The 10,798-nt window shown below is 37.2% G+C and overlaps 1 long non-coding RNA gene across 1 annotated transcript; it reads left to right on the top strand.

Moving 5' to 3' along the window:
* Positions 1-6,053: 6,053 nt before the first annotated feature.
* Positions 6,054-8,440, top strand: LOC125306601. The gene is made up of 4 exons (XR_007195576.1): positions 6,054-6,108; positions 7,304-7,397; positions 7,767-7,839; positions 8,362-8,440. It is a non-coding gene; the product is annotated as an uncharacterized LOC125306601 (long non-coding RNA).
* Positions 8,441-10,798: the final 2,358 nt, after the last annotated feature.

Genomic DNA, 10,798 nt, shown 5'->3' with positions numbered 1-10,798 from the left:
TCCTGGTCCACAGCTCCCAGCGTTCCCACTGCCTCTTCACTCGCACTGTTGCTGCCTGGTCACTAGAGGGTGCCACTGCCTGCCAGCCCTGAGACTCTGGGTCAAAAGTCAGGAAAGCCTGGCCATTGTGAGCGTTACGAATGCCTCCCCAGGTGCGCCCTGGAGCAAAACCACATTCACACATGGATTGAAAAGTGTGCAGCTCTCCTGGTAGTGAAGGTGAACATTTAATAAGACATTTAATTATAGAGAACAATATAAATAAAGCACTTGTTTTTAAAAGAATTTCGATGCCTACTGAGAGACTAAGTACCACTGCTATGACTGAAAGTATCGTTCATCATGGCGGAGAACAGGCCCTGGTCATCTCATCCAGTCCACCATAGGCACATCCCTCTGGCTCTCGCTGTCATAGCGGTCAATCGGAACCCCATCAAGGATTCCCACTGAAACAAAGTGGGTCCTTCCAGCTTGATCAAGGGTCAGAGTGTATAAGTACTGGAGAGAGTGAGTCTCAGAAGAATTTTCTGATAAGAGACAAGTAGTAAAAGAGTCAGACAGAGAAATTACTGTCTGGAAGGTATAGCAACAAAAATGTCCCACTAAATCAGCATGGTTTTATTCCTTTTGATGAATCACTTACCCAAGTAAACAGACGTAAGTAAAGTCCAGATTACAGACAGGAAGAAAGCCCTCTCCATGTGTTGGGATGGCAGACTTTCACATTGTATGGTTTAGCTGCTGCCACTGAGACAGGAACAATAGCACGAAGGCTACAGTGTTACATAATACAGACAGAATACTTCCTGGTTTCGGCTGGCTGTTCTGTAACTTGCTCAGCTAGCCTGAGCCAGGGCCGTTGTGCCCATACAATTAAGGCGGACATGTTCCCGCCAGCCCAAGATCACAAGATATTTTTTTTTCTAAAGCGGCGATTCATTTTAACGTATTGTTAGTAGCTAATCAGACTGCAGTTAACGTGTCATCCACTCATCTCTCTCTCGGGTGTCCCTATAGGCAGCTGCATTCAGCTGTTTGAGAGCTTGTGCTGGTTCTGATCTGCTATTGGCTGATCTCTGTTCAATAGGCGGTACTTAGCGAGATCGTGACTTTGGCAAAGCAGGCAGGGCATAGAGCACAATGTAAACATGGTAACAACAGAGTGCTCTTGCCCCTTTAATTGGTTTGGTTGACTCCCTATCGAGAATATAGATACACATTTGACAAATATGAATCAGTTAGTCACATTAAATTAGCCCATGGTAGCCCAACCACAATTGTGTGCATTAACCATCATAAATTGAAGTAAAGTCTTCGGGTCTGTGGGACCCGTTTTCAATGTTTGCTAAAAAAAAAAAAAATGCTATTTATTATTTCTTCTAACTCAAAGGCCTTGGCTCGTTTTCTGTGAAGGACATACAAAATAACTTTTCAATGACTGCACACGGTAACCCCCCCCCCCCACACACACACACACCACACACATACTGTAACTATTACATAGGAGGTGTCAGCGTCTACTGGACCCGAGTGTAATAATTGTAGGTGCTATGTACCTTAACTGTGTCCTCCTAACTGAGCCTGCTGTGTGTGTGTCTGTGTCTGTGTTGTCTTTCTGCACCTGCTATTCTCACACAAAGGTTAATTTGTTACATTGCTACATTTCAAGTACGTTCACCTGTTCTGATAAAGTTCTAAGAAATAAGCACCAATAAAGATCAAACATCTTGTTTCTATTTTTTTAAACTTTTTTTTTAATAATTGAATTTCCTCATTTTCTCACAAAAAAAATGAAAATCATATAATCATAAATGTGATCTCACTGGGGTAAATGGCAAATATAAATCATAAATGTCTATATCATTGGTTGAGAAGTAAACATCTATTAAGTGTTTTTACATAAATTGTTTTGGCTGTATTGATATAAAAGCCTAATAATGTGATGGGTCCACCAGACCCGGGAACATTGACTGAGTAACAAAAATATGAACACCTTACAAGGGTTAAGCTCGAAGCTTTGTCAGTAATAACAATGGAAAGGTGACTGTGGTCTGGTAGTGTCTTCAGTAGCCTTAAGAACAACAACTGGAAACAAACTGGAAATTATCCAAGATCGTTATGAACTGTTTGTTAAAACTGCACATAGCCTAGCAGCCATCCAAAATACTGACATTAGACGAGGCTACAAGCAGCATCTCCTTGTGGAATTATCTTAACAAACATACTGAAGAAACAGAAGAAAACAGGAAAAAAAATATTGCACGTTTTGTAGCCAGAATGTGTAGCCTATTTATGTATTGCTTTATTTTATTCATATTAAAACCACTATTTTGCCTGTTAATTTACCCCATGCATTTTTAGCTTCAGTTTTTTTCTTTGTAGTTGTGTTTGGGGTAAGTGTAGTTTATGACATATTAGGAGGAGGCTGGATGTAGAAATGGGTAGATCAGCCTAACGCAAACTGCATACAGGAAGCTCCAAAAGATACAGTGATGTTGTCTTTTTTAGTTTTGAATTGTAATACAAACTAGACTGCTTTTCCGGCGGGAACTGCGAAAGTGTGCTTGCCCTGGTCCGGTCACCAACGTGAGCAGACAGTGACATATACGCTATGCTGAACCTGGCTTGATCCAAGCATTCTAACAGTGCCTTTCAGTGTTGGAGCAGTGGCAATACCTCAAAAGCTCTATTCAACTATTGCCTTGCGGGGTGAATGCGTTCGTTGCTTTTTTACCTGTGGCCTGCCTTCGAATTTAGCTTCTATGACTAAAATCAAATCAATAAAATAAAACAGCAGTGATTGGCTGCAAAAATAAATAATGTCACGCGTCTTGCACCTCTCAAACTGGGCTATCAGGTAACCTAGAGAAAATTTTGAAATTATGAAATATGACTAAGGTATTAAAATGCTGCTTGTTTGTCAGGATACTTTTTCACTGATTTTTTTTTTTTTTAAAAATATGAGCTATGAGTGTGAATGTTATATATAACATCCCCTAATTCTGTTTTACTGTTTATTTGACAAATAATCTATATGGATTTGCTCTATAAAGACCTTATTTCTGTTTGGGATTGTTTTGAGAGCCTATTGATGTATCTCAGAATAAAGGAATGTCCACAACATTAGTGATGGGGTTTTTTTGTGTGTGAATGTATTTTACTTAACTCATTGAATGTAGCTGGATACTCATGAACGCATGTCTCTAACAGCCACAATAGGAGTAATTTTAGCAACACCTTATCTGAGATGTAAGAGTTCAGTATAGGTTTAAGGTCTGGGGCAGGGATTTGACATTCTGGGGCTTGCTTAGCAGCACTGTCCGCTTTCTCATTTCCCCTCAGACCAACATGGCCTGGGACCCAGCAAAAAACTACACTCAAGTTCTGGTTCTTTAGACGTTCTAGTTGATCAAGCTCAGCTTTGGTTGTACTTTTTGCGTGACATTAAAGCCTACTGGAAAGATTTTTAATTGCTATTTAATTGAATGCAATTTACTTTTACGATTAAATAAAATTAATTTATCCCTCTCACCCATAGTTTTCTATTTATTTACAAATGTACATAGGCCTACTGTAATTACATGTATACATAGTTATTCTACTGATCTTTATACTATTCATCCTGCACATAAACTTATTCTTACTACTCTTATAATGTTGTTTCTGCACTACAATGACACTGTTTCCACACTGCACATAGCTGTATGTTATGTACATATCTGTTATATATTTGTCATATTGAATATCCATATTTATTCTGTTTTATTATATTCCGTTAATACACTGCATATATCTATATTATTATTTCTACTATTAGAATGTTACTGCTACATCTACATACATTATTCTACTTATTCTATGAGATAACTGCTAATACACTGCACATATTTATATTTAATTCATATTATTCTAAACCACCTTCTGTAAATCAACTGTATACTACTGTCTACATTGCACTATATTTCTTGACTTGTCTCTGTATATTTCATCACCTTTCTATACTTTGCATCACATTGTATGCATACTGTAGCTACATGAATCACAGCTAAAATCCTTTGTTGCTATGAAGGCCAGTCGTTCTAAATGGATGGTTGAATGCTATGGCCAAAGGCCAGTTATCTCTGCCGTTGTCAAGCGGGCATATCCTAACTTTATCTTATTTTAAACATCTCTATTTTACTTAGCCTACTTCCATACAGTGACTCCTATTAAGAAGTGGCCACTTCATTCGCGCTTACCGTGATTCACGCAGCAACATTATTAAACTAGAAAAGCATTTCCTGAAGGAAATACAGTGCATGAAAATGCAAAAAATATGATGTAAAATATCATACAGAGTAAAAACAAACTATATTAGTTGCTAGGTAGATGAGGTTTAATATAGTTGGAATGATTGAACGGTTAAATAGGTGGATAATTTAAATGGTTAAATTATTTAGGTAGATAATTGACGATAACTGACAGTTGGAATGGCTCTAATGTTTGCTAGCAGTTATAATAAGATAATAATGTTAACCAAGTTACTTAACTTAGTTAACTTAGCTAATGTTTTCATATTTAGTAGTTATGCTAACTAGCATGCTAACATGTTAAGTATGTTAACCATGTGACTTAGCTAACGTAGCTAATAATTTTTAGTAGGTATGCTAACTATTCTAACTAGCATGCTAACATGCTAACTATGTTAACCATATTACTTAGCTAATCATTTTTAGCAGTTATGCTAACTATGCTAACTAGCATGCTAACTTAGCTAATCATTTTTTAGCAGTTTTTAGCTAACTTAGCTAATCATTTTAGCAGTTTTAGCTAACTATGCTAATCATTTTAACATTTTAACTAGCTTTAACCACGTTAATTAATTAACTTAGCTAATCATTTTTAGTAGTTTTGCTAAAAATGCTAACTAACATGCTAACCATGTTACTTAGCTAACTTAGCTAATCATTTTTTAACAGTTTCATTAAAATGTTTTGCTAAAAATGCTAGCTAGCATGCTAACATGCTAACTATGCTAACCATGCTAACTAGCTACAGTGGGTAGGAGTCATAGTTGAGGACAAGTAACAGTTACAATGGCTGAACAGTTAAAAAGTTCAGTAGTTTAAAGGGTTAAATTGTTTAACAGTGAAATATTGTAGTGAGGACTTTTATTTTGAAACAGTTCTTGGCAGAGGAAGCAGTTGAACAGGATGTGTAGTCTTAATAGGGCCAGTTTGTATGCTTAAAGCCTGAGACTGCAGGTGGCCCGAACACCTGCCATAGGATTCTAATTGCTTAACGGCCATATTGTGATGTCATAATCATAATGTTAAGTCAATGGGGAAATTTTGATTAGTTTTTAATTAATAGTTTAAAAAAGTTACAAAGCTGAAAAATACATAGCACACATGTCCTAAGTAAGACCTATGTAACATAGTTTGAATGAAGTTTCTACGTTAAACGGTTGAAGCTGCATTAAGTGCGTTAGAAGAAGAAAAATATCTAGAAAAGCATTTCCTGAAGGAAATACAGTGCATGAAAATGCAAAAATATGATGTAAAATATCATACAGAGTAAAAACAAACTATATTGGTTGCTAAGTAGATGAGGTTTAATATAGGTGGAATGACTGAACAGTTAAATAGGTGGATAGTTTAAATGGTTAAATTATTTAGATAGACAGTTAACGATAACTGACAGTTGGAATGGCTCTAATGTTTGCTAGCAGTTATGCTAACTATGTTAACAAAGATAATAATATTAACAAAGTTACTATGCTAACTAGCATGCTAACACACTAGCATGCTAACTATGCTAACCACCAGACATAATTTCACTGCATTTCTTACTTCCAGTAACTACACAGTAAAATTGACAGTGTTATTAAGTGTTAATTTTTCAGAGACATATTTTTCAGTGTTCATTAGTGTTAATTAGTGTAACTTCGGGAGTTGTTTGAACAAAACATGTACACCCACGGTGTAATTAAAAAACTCACAACCTAGTGTTTTAAGTGGGTGTGGAATGTACGAACTCTGGGCGGAGTCATTTACACTTCCGGTCCTTCAGTTGAGATTTTTGAAAAGAAGATGGACGCCATTAAAGTACATCGTGGGATAGTAAAAGGTAAATTCATTTGTTCCCTATACTTCTGTAAGCTAGCATGAAAACTACGACAAATACACAATTAAGTAATGTCACATCACAGGTATATGTTTTCATACCAACGTGTTTTACCTACTATGAAATATTGGTGACGTTAGCTTTGGTCGCTAGCTAGTAGCAAAGGTCGCTAGCACTAGCTAGCTCAGAAAATTATTGGTAAAACATCCAGCAAGCTAACATAACTTCGGTGGGTTATAACCTTATCAAATTGAAAATGGTTAAGTTTATGTTAATTTGTAATACTTAAACTGTAAACTGACATTAATATAATATTGGAGTCGAATAACGCCTTAAATGCTGAAATTGAAAAAAAGCGGTTGGAGCTGAATTAATAGCTCTAAATACGCGTTAATACATTAGTTACAGCCAGAACTCCACTGTTCATAGCGATCTAATGTTAGTGTGCTTTTGCCAAATGCTCACCTGGCACAAATGGATCTGTTGACTGACTAATTATAACAGTCTGTCGACTCATTGACGTTTGGTTGAACTGAACACTATTGCTTGGTTATAAAAAATTGCTGCTAGCTAACATTAGCTGAGACCACGAGGGCATTCGTTTAACTGTTAGGCATTTGTAGCAAACAGAGGTGTAAGGTAACGTTAGCCTGGTTGGTTTGGTGCAGTCTCCATTCTCTGTATGGCACTGGTATTAGTTTCTGTTAGAGTCTGTTGGCTTTATTTGGGTTAGATCAATTTCTTTGTTTCCTAACTTATAAAGGGTGCAGGTAAGCCAAAGAGTATAGAAGTTAGCTAGCTGATACTAATTTTAGATATTTGTAGAAATTGTGGTTCAATAGCTTGCAAGCAACGTGCATAAGAATATTCAGTCCATCAGGCATAACGTTACAGCTGAGCAGAGTAAGAAATGTTTATTTCTCTGAAATTATGAGCAGTTTTTTATGGATATGGTAAAATGTAGACGAGTTTACTGCCTAATGAAATTATTTAAATTATTACCAGTCATGTTGCTTAAAAAGTAGGGATTATATGAACATATTTTAAGACAAAACACTTGCGGTTGAAACATTTGGTAACCTGTGGTAAATAATGTCAGAATAAAGTTTAGAAGTCCTTTGCTGGTTAGTTGATATACTGCTGATAGTCAATCATTGTTGTTCTTGTATTGATGTAATCATTTTCTTTGTTTTAACAGGGTCAGCAAAATGCTCATCAATGTCCAGTACCATGGAGAAAAAAGTACCTCAAACTGCAGCCTGGTTTTTCCTTTCAAAGTTTAATTCGAGAAGGTGAGGTTTTATGTGGTTTAGCCAAAGTCCTTTTAGGCAAGTCCCTCCACTCGGCAGCCATATTGCAACGCTTTTTTTTTTCTTTCTTTTTTCTAGCTTGTTTAGACTATGAATCAGCCTGACCTTAGGCATGTTTCTTAATGATTTCACACGCACACTTTGTATCCTGGCTGGAGTTAATGCAGATCCTTATGATCCTTTTTAAGAAATACATTTGAAATCAATCAAAGTTCAATCAATCAAAATCCCTGTGCACAGCCCAGATTTTGTCACCCTTTAGTTGAATTAAGTGAAATAAAATCGGAGACCGAATTTCTTAAAGCAGCCCTTTAAGATTCCAATTTTTTTTTTTCTTGTTCTTCAAACAAGGCACATCAATCCACTGGTGCAAAAGAAGAGAACACCTCTGCCATAGGAGATTCAGCAGAAAAAGGCCAAACAGGTGAGCATTTAAAATTAAAATATCACTAGGAGAAATCCTTGTCTGTCTGGGTCTAAAAAATGCAGAAACCTGGCTTTGTGTTCCGGTAGTGTCAAATCAGTGGGCACATTCAATCTTGCAGCTCTGCACAGATCTGGCTGAACGTAAAGTATGTTTATTAGATTCAGTCAGATCTGCTTGCAGATCCAGTGCTGCAAGATCAAAATCCACTGATTTCATGCTACTAGAACACGAAGGCAAGCAATTTGCTTCCTTCAGATACAGGTCTTGTTATAATCTCTCTGTACACTTTCCAAGTTTCCAATACTTCTGTTTGTCTGTAGAGACCCCTCATCACACAACCACAGAAGTGTAATTATATTTTGAGCACTATCAGTGATATTAAATAGCATATGTTTTTTTGACGTTCTAGCTGCCCCCTTAGCTTTCTTGTTTGTACTCTGGATTTACACTTTTTTAGAGGGTGCATGTAAGTTTCTCTTACAAGTGTATCACTGTTATTGTTTCTTTTTTTACGCATAGATGGTCCAGGAGGTTCTGGAGAAGAGTTAAATGGGAGAGGAAATAATGGAGGAGTATAGTAGAGCACCTTGACACACTGTATAAGAAGGCATCTTCTGAATATCCTGGTCCATGGGTATGTTTTTTTTTTGAATAAATTAATCTAATTGTATACAACAGTTAGGTCCAGTCAAACTATTAACTCTTTTCTGACTGAACGAGAGGGATTCCATGGGTGGGGTTTTCTCAGGACATCCCTACTCAGACTTTTCAGTGGTAGTGCCATTTTTACATTGATCCAATGTTATTGTTCCATTCATTCAAAGTGAGAGAACATTGTAACATAACATCACAATTGACTGTTTGAGTGAGAAAAATAGAGTGCATGTAATGGGGTGAATAATGTAATGTGAAATAAAATGAAAAAAATCATTATTGTGCACATATAGCCCTCACACAACCTGCCTGCAGAGTGACAAGAAAACCCTAAATTAATGTATTTTATTCCAGGTATTAGGTAGTAGAATTGCTGTGTAAAAACAATATTGAACTGGTGATTGTGTGGTTGATAAATGCTATAAGGTAGAACCTTAGCTGTAGGGATATCTATTACCAACTACACAGTGGCTCCATTTTCAAAAAACTCCTGAAGACCCAGCTCTTTTAGAGAACATCTCCTCTCATAGCACTACTTACTACTCTTGCTGATCCCAAGTACTTACCACCTGTCTTGAACTGACACTCAACTGTTTAAAAACAGCAGTCACTGATGCACTTATTCTTACTGTACTCTCTACTGTTTTAAATTGTCCTAAAATTGTTGAGAGAATTGCTTGAAAACTTAAACTGCTACCATGTTAGTAAAACTTTGGTTAAAAATGTGTTAGCCTAATGTAATGTAATATTACTTAAGCATATTTTAGTGGCAAGAAAGCGTTAAGTCTATATTTGATCCATAATCCATGTTTAATCACTCTTCCATTTTATAGCTTGTAATGTTGTCTGAATATATCTAATATAATTTTTCCCTATTGTTTTAGGATACCAGCGAAGTCAAGGAAAAAGATATGCACTTTCGCATTGTGACTGTTCCCTAATCTCAGGGATCCTTACTCCACCAATGGCTTTATGTAAGATTTTACTCATTTCCATTAAGGTTATATATAATAAAAAATGTTCAACTATTGATCTGGATAATCATAGTTCTTGGCCACATTATTTTGCAGGAACACTTCTACGATGCTGGAAGAGGGCTATCTGGCATGGCTATCAAAAGCAACGAAAGTGTCATGGTAGCTTGGTCAAGAACAGCTCGGGAGCCTTGGAATACATGAACACCACGAGCTTTTTTTAAGGAGGTAGACTTTCTAATGAGGAGACACAGCACCTCAAAAAATCCTCCATAGAAATGCATGGGGTTAGTTTTGTAACGTATGGTGTTGTTCCTACATACCCCCCTCCGTGGCAAATGCGTGGACATGTAAAATACAGTTGAGCCAATCATGTGGTGTGTTGTGGGAACATTGATTGTGCCAATCATGTGTTGTGATCTTGCCGCTGGAGCAAGATTGGTGTTGTGAAACCTGCGAAGGGTGCCCAAACCGCAAGGTAACATGGCTGCTGAGTGGAGGACTTACCTAAAAAGGACTTTGGGTATACCCAATATGTACCATCACTTCATGGTGCATTATCTGTCTTGCTTATGGAAAATTGGCCCCATTATTGCACATCTCAAGTAATAGGTTTGAAGCAAAAACACAAGTTTGTAGGAAATTGTAAAAACCTTGATTATATTGTTTTATTTCTTGTTTTCCATGAAATGTTTACTCAATGGTTGCAGAGCATTTTCATGCATATGTGTGGTTTATGGATTGTGTAGGTTACCTGATAGCCCAGTTTGAGAGGCATAGGAACTGCGATGACATTTATTTTTTGCAGCAATCAATCAAGCAATATTTTATTTTATTGATTTGATCTCGGTCATAGAAGCAACCAAAAGGTAAAGGTAAAATCCAGCTAATCACATTCAACCCGCAAGTCCAATAGTTGGAATAGCCCTCTCCCAGAGCTTTTGGGATATTGCCACTTTCTCCAACACCATGAAAGCACCGTTACAATGCCTGGATCAAGCCAGGTTCAGCATACAGGCCACTGTAATACCACGTCTGCTGACCGATCAGGACCGCATTATCTTTCGCGAAGTTCCTGCCGGGAAATACAGTCTAGTTATTATTTTATTATTATTTTTCCCGCCTCTAATTTTTTTTCAGCCCTAGCCAGGCCCTTTGAGAGAGGACACCGTTCCAACTTTAAAACGTCCGGTCATTACCGGTGGTGTAAGTTGGTCGCTAAGATGACGCCAGGGTGGGCGGCTGTTCGTCCGCCATATTGATTGAACAGAAAGCTAAACCAAATTTTCACAGGTCACAATTTGGTCCGAACGCCACCTAAATTGACG

Source organism: Alosa alosa, chromosome 13 (genome assembly GCF_017589495.1).
Source record: "Alosa alosa isolate M-15738 ecotype Scorff River chromosome 13, AALO_Geno_1.1, whole genome shotgun sequence".
NCBI lineage: Eukaryota > Metazoa > Chordata > Actinopteri > Clupeiformes > Clupeidae > Alosa > Alosa alosa.
The sequence above is the reverse complement of the archived record's forward strand: the minus strand, read 5'-3'. Positions and strand labels throughout refer to the sequence as shown.